Genomic DNA, 12713 nt, shown 5'->3' with positions numbered 1-12713 from the left:
GAGCAGAAGTGAAGGAAATAGAGACATAAAAAACCCTTCAAAAAATCAATGAATCCAGTAGCTGGTTTTTTGAAAAGATCAACAAAATTGATAGACCGCTAGCAAGACTAATAAAGAAGAAAAGAGAGAAGAATCAAATAGATGCAATAAAAAATGATAAAGGGGATATCACCACCGATCCCACAGAAATACAAACTACCATCAGAGAATACTATAAACACCTTTACACAAATAAACTAGAAAATCTAGAAGAAATGGATAAATTCCTCAACACATACACCCTCCCAAGACTAAACCAGGAAGAAGTTGAATCTCTGAATAGACCAATAACAGGCTCTGAAATTGAGGCAATAATCAATAGCTTAACAACCAAAAAAAGTCCAGGACCAGATGGATTCACAGCCAAATTCTACCAGAGGTACAAAAAGGAGCTGGTACCATTCCTTCTGAAACTATTCCAATCAATAGAAAAGAGGGAATCCTCCCTAACTCATTTTATGAGGACAGCATCATCCTGATACCAAAGCCGGGCAGAGACACAACCAAAAAAGAGAATTTTAGACCAATATCCTTGACGAACATCGATGCAAAAATCCTCAGTAAAATTCTGGAAAACCGAATCCAGCAGCACATCAAAAAGCTTATCCACCATGATCAAGTGGGCTTCATCCCCGGGATGCAGGGCTGGTTCAACATATGCAAATCAATAAATGTAATCCAACATATAAACAGAACAAAAGAGAAAAACCACATGATTATCTCAATAGATGCAGAAAAGGCCTTTGACAAAATTCAACAACCCTTCATGCTAAAAACTCTCAATAAATTAGGTATTGATAGGACGTGTCTCAAAATAATAAGAGCTATCTATGACAAACCCACAGCCAATATCATACTGAATGGGCAAAAACGGGAAGCATTCCCTTTGAAAATGGGCACAAGACAGGGATGCCCTCTCTCACCACTCCTATTCAACATAGTGTTGGAAGTTCTGGCCAGGGCAATCAGGCAGGAGAAGGAAATAAAGGGTATTCAATTAGGAAAAGAGGAAGTCAAATTGTCCCTGTTTGCAGATGACATGATTGTATATCTAGAAAACCCCATTGTCTCAGCCCAAAATCTCCTCAAGCTAATAAGCAACTTGAGCGAAGTCTCAGGATACAAAATGAATGCACAAAAATCACAAGCATTCTTATACACCAATAACAGACAAACAGAGAGCCAAATCATGAGTGAACTCCCATTCACAATTGCTTCAAAGAGAATAAAATACCTAGGAATCCAACTTAAAAGGGATGTGAAGGACCTCTTCAAGGAGAACTGCAAACCACTGCTCAATGAAATAAAAGAGGATACAAACAAATGGAAGAACATTCCATGCTTATGGGTAGGAAGAATCAATATCGTGAAAATAGCCATACTGCCCAGGGTAATTTATAGATTCAATGCCATCCCCTTCAAGCTACCAATGACTTTCTTCACAGAATTGGAAAAAACTACTTTAAAGTTCATATGGAACCAAAAAAGAGCCCGCATCACCAAGTCAATCCTAAGCCAAAAGAACAAAGCTGGAGGCCTCACGCTACCTGACTTCAAACTATACTACAAGGCTACAGTAATGAAAACAGCATGGTACTGGTACCAAAACAGAGATATAGACCATTGGAACAGAACAGAGCCCTCAGAAATAATGCTGCATATCTACAACTATCTGATCTTTGACAAACCTGACAAAAACAAGCAATAGGGAAAGGATACCCTATTTAATAAATGGTGCTGGGAAAACTGGCTAGCCATATGTAGAAAGCTGAAACTGCATCCCTTCCTTACACCTTATACAAAAATTAATTCAAGATGGATTAAAGACTTAAATGTTAGACCTAAAACCATAAAAACCCTAGAAGAAAACCTAGGCAATACCATTCAGGACATAGGCATGGGCAAGGACTTCATGTTTAAAACACCAAAAGCAATGGCAACAAAAGCCAAAATTGACAAATGGGATCTAATTAAACTAAAGAGCTTCTGCACACCAAAAGAAACTACCATCAGAGTCATCAGAGTGAACAGGCAACCTACAGAATGGGAGAAAATTTTCACAAATTTAGACAAAGGGCTAATATCCAAAATCTACAAATAACTCAAACAAATTTACAAGAAAAAACAACAACCCCATCAACAAGTGGGCGAAGGATATGAACAGACACTTCTCAAAAGACATTTATGCAGCCAACAGACACATGAAAAAATGCTCATCATCACTGGCCATCAGAGAAATGCAAATCAAAACCACAATGACATATCATCTCACACCAGTTAGAATGGCGATCATTAAAAAATCAGGAAACAACAGGTGCTGGAGAGGATGTGGAGAAATAGGAACACTTTTACACTGTTGGTGGGACTGTAAACTAGTTCAACCATTGTGGAAGTCAGTGTGGCGATTACTCAGGGATCTAGAACTAGAAATACCATTTGACCCAGCCATCCCATTACTGGGTATATAGCCAAAGGATTATAAATCATGCTGCTATAAAGACACATGAACACGTATGTTTATAGTGGCACTATTCACAATAGCAAAGACTTGGAACCAACCTAAATGTCCAACAACGATAGACTGGATTAAGAAGATGTGGGACATATACACCATGGAATACTATGCAGCCATAAAAAATGATGAGTTCATGTCCTTTGTAGGGACACGGATGAAACTGGAAACCATCATTCTCAGCAAACTATCACAAGGACAAAAAACCAAACACCGCATGTTCTCACTCATAGGTGGGAACTGAACAGTGAGAACACATGGACACAGGAAGGGGAACATCACACACCGGGGACTGTTGTGGGGTGGGGGGAGCGGGGAGGGATAGCATTAGGAGATATACCTAATGCTAAATGATGAGTTACTGGGTGCAGCACACCAACATGGCACTGCAGGTTGTGCACATGTACCCTGAAACTTAAAGTATAATAATAATAAAATTAAAAAAAAAGAATAAGTGAGAAAATGCTGATTAGGTGCCTAGCTCACAGTAGGTGTTTAAAAATGTGAGTGTTCCTTTCTTCCTTTCCATATATTCCTCCTACTCTCATCATTTCCACTCAGTATTTCTTTTATTGATACATAATAGATGTACATGTTTTTGGAGTGTGTGTGATAATTTGATACAGTCACAGAATTGAATCAAGGTTGATGGGATATCTATCATCTTTTTTTTTTCCTTCAACTTTATTTTAAGTTCAGGGGTACACGTGCAGGATGTGCAGGTTTGTTACAGAGGTAAACGTGTGCCATGGTGGTTTGCTGCACAGATCATCTCGTTACCTAGGTATTAAGCCCAGCATCCATTAGCTATTCTTCCTGATCTTCTCCCTCCCCCACCTCCCACCCCCAACAGCCCCCAGTAGGTGTTGTTCCTCCCGTGTGTCCTTGTCTTGTCATCATTCAGCTCCCACTTATAAGTGAGGACATGTGATGTTTGGTTTTCTGTTCCTGTGTTAGTTTGCTGAGGATAACAGCTTCCAGCTCCATCCATGTTCCTGCAAAAGACATGATCTTTTTCTTTTTTATGGCTGGATAGTATTCCATGGTGTGTATGTACTAAATTTTCCTTAGTCTATCATTGATGGGCATTTGGGTTGATTCCATGTCTTTGCCATTGGGAATAGTGCTGGAGTGAACATATGCATGCATGTATCTTTATAATAGAATGATTTAAATTCCTTTGGGTATGGACCCAGTAATGAGATTTCTGGGTCAAATGGTACTTCTGCCTCTAGATCTTTGAGGAGTTGCCACACTGTCTTCTACAATGGTTGAACTAATTTACACTCCCACGGACAGTGCAAAAGCGTTTCTATTTCTCCACAACCTCAACAGCACATCTGTTGTTTTTGACTTTTTAATAATTGCTATTCTGATTGTTGTAAGATGGTATCTCAATGTGGTTTTGATTTGCATTTCTCTAATGATCAGTGATGTTGAGTTTTTTTTTTCATATGTTTGTTGACTATATAAATGTCTGGATTTGATTTGCCAGTATTTTATTGCGGAATTTTGCATCAATGTTCATCAGGGATATTGGCCTGAAGGTTTCTTTTTTTGTGGTATCTCTGCCAGGTTTTGATATCAGGATGACACTAGCCTCATAAAATGAGTTAGGAAGGAGTCCCTCCTTTTTAATTTTTTAAAATAGTTTCAGCAGAAATGGTACCAGCTCTTCTTTGTACCTCTGGTAGAATTAAGCTGTGAATCCATCTGGTCCTGGGCTTTTTTTGGTTGGTAGACTATTTATTATTGCCTCAATTTCAGAACTCATTATTGGTCTATTCAGGGATTCAATTTCTTCCTGGTTCAGTCTTGGCAGGGTGTTTATCAGTTTCTTCTAGATTTTCTAGTTTATGTGCATGAGGTGTTTATAGTATTCTCCAGTGTTTGTTTATATTTCTGTGGGGTCAGTGGTAATATCCCCCTTATCGTTTCTGATTGTGTTTATTTGATTATTTCCTCTTTTCTTCTTTATTAGTCTAGGTAACAGTCTATATATTTGATTAATTTTTTCAAAAAACCACCTCCTGGATTCACTGATTTTTTTGAAGAGTTTTTTGTGTCTCTGTCTCCTTCAGTTCAACTCTGATCTTGATTATTTCTTGTCTTCTGCTAGCTTTAGGGTTTGTTTGCTCTTGGTTCTTTAGTTCTTTTAGTTGTGATGTTGGATTGTTAATTAGAGATCTTTCTAGTTTTTTGATGTGGGCATTTAGTGCTATAAACTGCTTTAGCTGCATTCTTGAGATTCTGGTACGTTGTCTCTTGGTTCTCATTAGTTTCAAAGAACTTCTCGATTTCTGCCTTAATTTTATTGTTTACCCAGGAGTCATTCAAGAGAAGGTTGTTCAATGTAGTTGTGTGGTTTTGAGTGAATTTCTTAATCTTGAATTCTAATTTGATTTCGCTGTGGTCTGAGAGACTTTTATGATTTCAGTTATTTTGCATTTGCTGAATGTTTTACTTCTGATTATGTGATAAATTTTAGAGTAAGTGCCATGTGGCAATGAGAAGAATGTATATTCTGTTGTTTTGGGGTGGAGAGTTCTGTTTTATCAGGTCCACTTGATCCAGAGCTGAGTTCAGGTCCTGAATATCTTTGTTAATTTTCTATCTCAATGATCTGCCTAATATTGACAGTGAGGTGTTAAAATTTCCCATTATTATTGTGTGGGAGTCCAGATCTCTTTTGTAGGACTCTACGAACTTGCTTTGTGAATTGAATCTGGATGCTCCTGTATTGGGTGCATATATATTTAGGATAGTTATCTCTTCTTGTTGAATCAAACCCTTTACCACTGTGTGATGCCCTTCTTTGTCTTTTTTGATCTTTGGTTTAATGTCTGTTTTGTCAGAAACTAAGATTGCAACCCCTGCTTTTTTCTGTTTTCCATTTGCTTGGTAAATTTTCCTCCATCCCTTTCTTTTGAGCCTCTGTGTGTCTTTGCATGTGAGATGGTTCCCTTGAAGACAGCATACCAACGGGTCTCCTCTTTAGCCAGCTTGCCACTTGGTGTCTTTTAATTGGGGCATTTATTTAGCCCATTTACATTTAAGGTTAATATTTTTATGTGTGAATTTGATCCTGTCATCATGATGTCAGCTGGTTATTTTACAGACTTGTTTATGTAGTTGCTTCATAGTGTCACTAGTCTGTGTACTTCAGTGTGTTTTTGTAGTGGCTGGTAACAGTTTTTCCTTTTCATATTTAATGCTTCCTTCAGGAGCTCTTGCAAGGCAGGCCTGGTGGTGACAAATTCCCTCAGCATTTGCTTTTCTGAAAAGGATCTCATTTCTCCTTCGCTTATGAAGCTTAGTATGGCCAGATATTAAATTCTGGGTTGGTAATTCTTTTCTTTAAGAATGTTAAATATTGGCCTCCAATGTCTTCTGGCATATAGGGTTTCCACGGAGAGTCCCACTGTTACTCTGATGGGCTTCCATTTTTAGGTGACATGACCTTTCTCTCTAGCTGCCCTTAACATTTTTTCCTTCATTTTGACCTTGAAGAATTTGATGATTATGTGTCTTGGGGTTGATCTTCTCATGGAGTATCTTACTGGAGTTCTCTGGGTTTCCTGTATTTGAATGTTGGCCTGTCTTGCTAGGTTGGGGAAGTTTTCCTGGATGATATCCTGAAGTATGTTTTCCAACTTGGTTCTGTTCTCCCTGTCTCTTTCAGGTACCCCAATCAGTGCTAAGTTCAGTCTTTTTACATAATCCCATATTTCTCAGAGAGTTTGTTAACCCTTTGTTATTATTTTTTCTTCTTCTTATCTGTCTGTCTTATTTCTGAAAGATAGTGTTCAACCTCTGAGATTCTTTTCTCTGCTTGGTCTGTTCTGCTATTGATACTTGTGATTGCATTGTGAAGTTCTCATGTTGTGTTTTTCAGCTCCGTGAGGTCAGTTATGTTCGTCTCTAAACTGGCTATTCTAGTTAGTAGCTCCTGTATTGTTTCATCATGATTCTTAACTTCTTTGCATTGGGTTACAACATGCTCCTTTAGCTCGCAAGGTTCATTAATATCCATCTTCTGAAGCCTACTTCTGTCAATTCAGCCATGTCAGCCTCTGCCCAGTTCTGTCCCCTTGCTGGAGAGTTATTGCAGTCATTTGGAGAAGAGGCACTCCACCTTTTTGAGTTTTCAGAATTGTTTTGTTGATTCAGTGTCAGTTTTGTGGGCTTATCTGCCTGCAATCTTTGAGGTTGCTGACCTTTGAATGGGCTTTTTGTGGGGTCTTTTTGGTTGATATTGTTGTCATAGTTTTCCATTTGTTTGTTTTCCTCTTAACAGGGCACTGACTTAGCAACCGTAGGGCTGCTGTGGTTTTCTGGGGGTCCACTCCAGACCCTAGTTGCCTCAGTTTTTCCTGTACCTGGAAGTATCATCAGTGAAGTCTGTGAAACAGCAAAGATGCCAACCTGCTCTTTCCTCTGAAAGCTCTGTCCCAGGGGGTTACTGACCTTTTCCTGGCCTGAACACTCTTGTAGGAGGTGTCTGGAGACCCCTTTTGGGAGGTCTCACCCAGTAGGAGGAATAGAATTCAGGAAACACTTACAGAAGCAGTCCAGCTGCTTTTTGGTAGAGCAGGTTTGCTGTGTTGACAAGGCTACTCTTTGTCCAGATGCCTAGACTCTCCAGAGCTGGCAGGCTTGAATAGCTGAGTCAACTGAAGTGCAGATATGGAAGCCATCCCTGCCGCCTACCCTGCCCCCACCAAGTTCCCTCCCAGGGAGAGATCAGGTCTTTATAATACTGGCTGGAGTAACTGAAGGCTTCCCACAGGAAGACCCCACCCAGTGAGGAGGACTTGATCCGGGTCTGCTTAAAGAGGCAGTCTGGGCACAATCTGGGAAGTCAAATGTGCTGCATTAGGGGGTTCCCTCCTTGTCCTGACCACCTGCACTCTCCAGAGCTGGCAGGCTGGAATACTAGTTGACCGCACTATGAAAATAGTGCCCACCCCTTCCCTGGGAACTCCTTCCTATCTCAGGCGGGCTCAGCCTGTTGCCCCTGGCTGGCTGGAATTCCAAGCCAGTGTGTCTTAACTTGTGAGGTGCTGTGGAAGTGGGGCCTGCAGAATGACACTTCTTGGTTCCCTGGATTCAGCCCCCTTCCTAGGGGAATGTATGAACAGATCTGCTGCCTCACCAGGGATTTTGGGGCTAGAGTATGTAAAAGTCTTGGGTCTCTGTGAGTGCCTGAGTGGCTGCTCTGCCAAGACTCCACACAGCTCTGTGTATAGGACCCAAGGCCCTAGAGGTGTGGGCTCACGAGGGGATCTCCTGATCTGTGGGCTGCAAAGATCTGTGGGAGAAGCATGGTTTCCTGGGCAGGGTTGCATGATCACTCACCACTTCCTTTGGCTGGGGGTGGGGGTTCCTTTGGCTTTGTGCTACTCCCAGGTGGGTCATTGCCCCAACCTGCTTTTCTTCATTCTCCTTGAGTCAAGTTAATTTTCTAGTCAGTCCCATTGTGAGAACCTGGATATTTCAGTTGAAGGTGCTAAATCCACTTGCGATTTTCCTTACTCTCTGTGAGTGCTGCGGACCACAGCTGCTTCTATTTGGCCATCACCACTGCAGGACAAGTCACTGAATGAGGGACAGGGCTGCTCACAGTGGAAACCACAAAGTAGCTCATTCTGCTCAGCACCTCGCTTACTACTTTGCCAGAGAGACAGGGTGAGGAGCAGATACTGAATGAGCTTCCCTCAATGTCTGTGGTCTCTTTCTAACTACCTGCGGGAATCCTTGGATATCTATCATCTTAAATATTTATCTTTTCTTTACACTAGGAACATTCATATTATTGTTTTCCAGCTATTTTGAAATGTTCAATTGATTAATGTTAACTATAGTCACCCTACTGATCTATTGACTACCATGTCTTACTTCTATCTAACTGTATATTTGTATCCATTAATTAACCTGTCTTCATTCCCCCTGTACCCATACTTTCCTACCTCTGGTAACCACCAGTCAACTTTCTATCTCCATAAAATCCACTTTTATAGCTCCCACATATGAGTGAGAACATGTGATATTTGTCTTTCTGTGCTTGGCTTATTTTACTTAACATGTTGATGCAAATGACAAGATTTCATTATTTAGATAGCTGAATAATGATTCATTGCATATATATACATATTATATATACATATTTTATATATACATATTATATATACATATTTTATATATATATATATATACACACACACACACACACACACACCTGTTTTCTTTATTGAGTCATCTACTGAGGAGTACTTAGATCAATTCCATATTTTGGCTATTGTGAAGGGTGCTGCAATAAACATGGGAATCCAGATCCCTCTTTGATGTATTGATTTCCTTTCTTTTGGCTATATACCCAATAGTGAAATTGCTGGATCATATGGTAGTTCTATTTTTTAGTTTTAGTTTTTTTGTTTTTTTTTTTTTTTTTGAGACAGAGTCTTGCTCTGTCACCCAGGCTGGAGTTCAATGGCGCCATCTTGGCTCACTTCAACCTCCACCTCCTGGGTTCAAGTGATTCTCATGCCTCAACCTCCAGAGTAGCTGGGATTACAGGCACCTGCCACCATGCCCAACTAATTTTTTGTATTTTTTATAGAGACAGGGTTTCACCATGTTGGCCAGGCTGGTCTCAAACTCCTGACCTCAGGTGATCCACCCGCCTCAGCCTCCCAAAGTGCTGAGATTACAGGCATGAGCCACCATGCCTGGCCTATTTTTTAGTTTTTTGAGGAAACTCCACACTATTTTCCATAATGGCTGTACTAATTTATCTTCCCATCAACAGTGTATGAGGGTTCCTCTTTCTCCACATCCATGCCAATATCTGTTATTCCCTTTCTTTTTTTTTTTTTTTTCTCATTAAACATTTTTAATGGGTCTCAAAATTCTGTAACAGATTTTTGGTCAAGTTGTTTCCATTAAAAAGTACTGATTTTAAAAACTAATAACTTAAAACTGCCAGATGCAAAAAGAAAACCAAAGTGGTCCACAAAACATTCTCCTTTCCATCTGAAGGTTTTATGATGCATTGTTATCATTAACCAGTCTTTTACTACTAAACTTAAATGGCCAATTGAAACAAACAGTTCTGAGACCATTCTTCCACCACTGATTAAGACCGGGTGGCAGGTATTAGGGATAATATTCATTTAGCCTTCTGACCTTTCTGGGCAACTTGGTGACCTTGCCAGCTCCAGCAGCCTTCTTGTCCACTGCTTTGATGACACCCACGGCAACTGTCTGTCTCATATCACAAACAGCAAAGCGACCCAGAGGTGTTTAGTATGAGAAGCTCTCAACACACATGGGCTTGCCAGGAACCATGTCAATGATGGCAGCATCATCAGACTTCAAGAATTTAGAGCCATCTTCTGGCTTTTTACCAGAACGGCAATCAATCTTTTCCTTCAACTCAGCAATCTTGCATGCAGTGTGGACCATGTGGCAATACAGTACAGCGGCATAGCCAGCGCTGATTTGGCCTGGATGGTTCGGGATAATCACATGAGCAGTGAAGCTAGCTGACTCCATTGGTGGGTCATTTTTGCTGTCAATTGCCACGATGAACATCCTTGACAGACATATTCTTGACATTGAAGCCCACATTGTCCCCAGGAAGAGCTTCACTCAAAGCTTCATGGTGCATTTTGACAGATTTTATTTCATTGTAATGTTGGCTGGAGCAAAGGTGACCACCATACCAGGTTTGAGAACACCAGTATCCACTCAGCCAACAGAAACAGTACAAATGCCACCAATTTTGTGGACATCCTGGAGATGCAGGCACAAAGGCTTGTCAGTTGGATGAGTTGGTGGTAGGATGCAGTCCAGAGCCTCAAGCAGCATGGTTCCACTGGCATTGCCATCCTTATGGGTGACTTTCCATCTCTTGAACTAAGGCATGTTATCACTTGACTCCAGCATGTTGTCACCATTCCAACCAGAAATTGGCACAAATGCTACTGTGTCAGGGTTGAAGCCAATTTTCTTAATGTAAGTGCTGACTTCCTTAATGATCTCCTCATATCTCTTCTGGCTGTAGGGTGGCTCAGTGGAATCCATTTTGTTAACACCAACAATTAGTTGTTTCACACCCAGTGTGTAAGACAGGAGGGCATGCTCTTGGGTCTGCCCATTCTTGGAGATACCAGCTTCAAATTCAGCAACACCAGCAGCAACAATCAGGACAGCACAATCAGCCTGAGACATCCCTGTAATCATGTTTTTGATGAAGTCTCTGTGTCCTGGGGCATCAATGATAGTCACGTAGTATTTGCTGGTATCAAATTTCCACAAGGAGATATCAATGGTGATACCACGTTCACGCTCAGCTTTCAGCTTATCCAAGACCCAGGCATACTTGAAGGAGCCTTTTCCATCTCAACAGCCTCCATCTCAAATTTTTCAGTGGTTCTTTTGTCGATGCCACCGCATTTGTAGATCAGATGACCAGTAGTGGTGGGCTTGCCCAAATCTACATGTCCAATGACAACAATGTTGATATGAGTCTTTTCCATTCCCATTGTTGCTTTTAGGGGTAGTTTTCACAACACCTGTGTTCTGGTGGCAAACCCAGTGTGAAAAAGCTCCTTTCTTTTTGATAAAAAAGAAAGCCATTTTAACTGTGGTGAGATGGTATCTCACTGTAGGTTTTTTTTTTTTTTTTTTTTGAGGCAGAGTCTTGCTCTGCTGCTGAGGCTGGAGAACAGTGGTGTGATCTCAACTCACTGCAACTTCTGCCTCCTGGATTCAAGTGATTCTCCAGCCTCAGCCTCCCTAGTAGCTGGGATTACAGGTGCATGCCACCATGCCTGGGTAATTTTTGTATTTTTAGTAGAGACCGGCTTTCGCCAAGTTGGCCAGGCTGGTCTTGAACTCATAATCTCAAGTGATCTGCCTGCCTCAGCCTCCTAAACTGCTGGGATTACAGGTGTGAGCCACCGGAACCAGCCTCACTGTAGTTTTGATTTGCATATCTCTCATGATTAGTGATGCTCGGCATTTTTAAAATATACCTCTTGGCCATTTGTATGTCTTCTTTTGAGAAATGTCCATTCAGATCTTTCGCCTTCCTCCCCTTTTTTTGAGAGATGGGGTCTCATTCTGTTGCCCAGGCTGGAGAGCAGTGGCATGATCATAGTTCACCATAACCTTGAAATCCTGGGAACACATGATCCCTCTGCTTCAGAATCCCAAAGTGCTAGGAGTATCGCCCATTTTAAAATGTAATTATTTGCTTTTTTCCTATTAAGTTGTTTGAGCTCGTTATATATTCTGGTTATTAATTCCTTGTCTGAGGCATAGTTCACATATATTTTCTCCCATTCTGTGGGTTGTCCCTTCAGTTTATTGATTGTTTCCTTTGCTGTGCAGAAACTTTTTAGTTTAATATAGTTCCATTTATCTGTTATTGTTTTTGTTGGCGGTGCTTTTGAGGTCTTAGCTATAAAATCTCTGCCTACACAAATGTCCTCAAGTGTTTCTCTTATGTTTCTCTCTAATGGGTTTATAATTTCAGGCCTTACATTTAAGTCTTTAATCCATCTGGAGTTGATTTCAGTGTATGGTGAGAGACAGGTATCTAGTTTCATTCTTCTGCACATTCAGTTTTCCCAGCACCATCTATTGAAGAGACTGTCATTTTCCCATTGTATGTTCTTGGTGCCTTTGTCAAAAATGAGTTGGCTGTAAGTGTGTGGATTTATATCTGGGTTGTCCATTCTTTTCCATTGGCCTATGCATCTGTTTTTATGCCAGTACCTTGCTGATATAGTGTTGTAGTGCATTTTAAAGTCAGATAGTGTGATGCCTCCAGCTTTGTTCTTTATGCTCAGGATTGCTTTGGCTGTTTGGCATCTTCTGTAGTTCCACACAAATTTTAGCATTGTTTTTTCTATTTCTGTGAAGAAAATCACTGGTATTTTGATATGGGTAGCATTGAATCTGTAAATCATTTGGGGTAATATTGTCATTTTAACAACAATAATTCTTCCTCCAATTCATGAGCATGGAATATCATTTCATTTTTTCTGTCTTCAATTTCTTTCATCAGCATTTTATAATTATTTTATATAGAAGAAAATTCACACATTCAATGCTATCCCTATCAAATTACCAGTGATATTCTTCACAGAAATAG

At 40.5% G+C, this 12713-nt stretch overlaps 1 pseudogene; it reads right to left on the bottom strand.

Moving 5' to 3' along the window:
- Positions 1-9453: 9453 nt before the first annotated feature.
- Positions 9454-11097, bottom strand: LOC101140068 (putative elongation factor 1-alpha-like 3; annotated as a pseudogene).
- Between the last annotated feature and the right edge of the window lie 1616 nt (positions 11098-12713).

The sequence above is a fragment of the Gorilla gorilla genome, chromosome 2 (assembly GCF_029281585.2).
Source record: "Gorilla gorilla gorilla isolate KB3781 chromosome 2, NHGRI_mGorGor1-v2.1_pri, whole genome shotgun sequence".
In the NCBI taxonomy this organism is placed as follows: Eukaryota; Metazoa; Chordata; class Mammalia; order Primates; family Hominidae; genus Gorilla; species Gorilla gorilla.
This window is presented reverse-complemented; position numbering and strand designations above follow the sequence as displayed.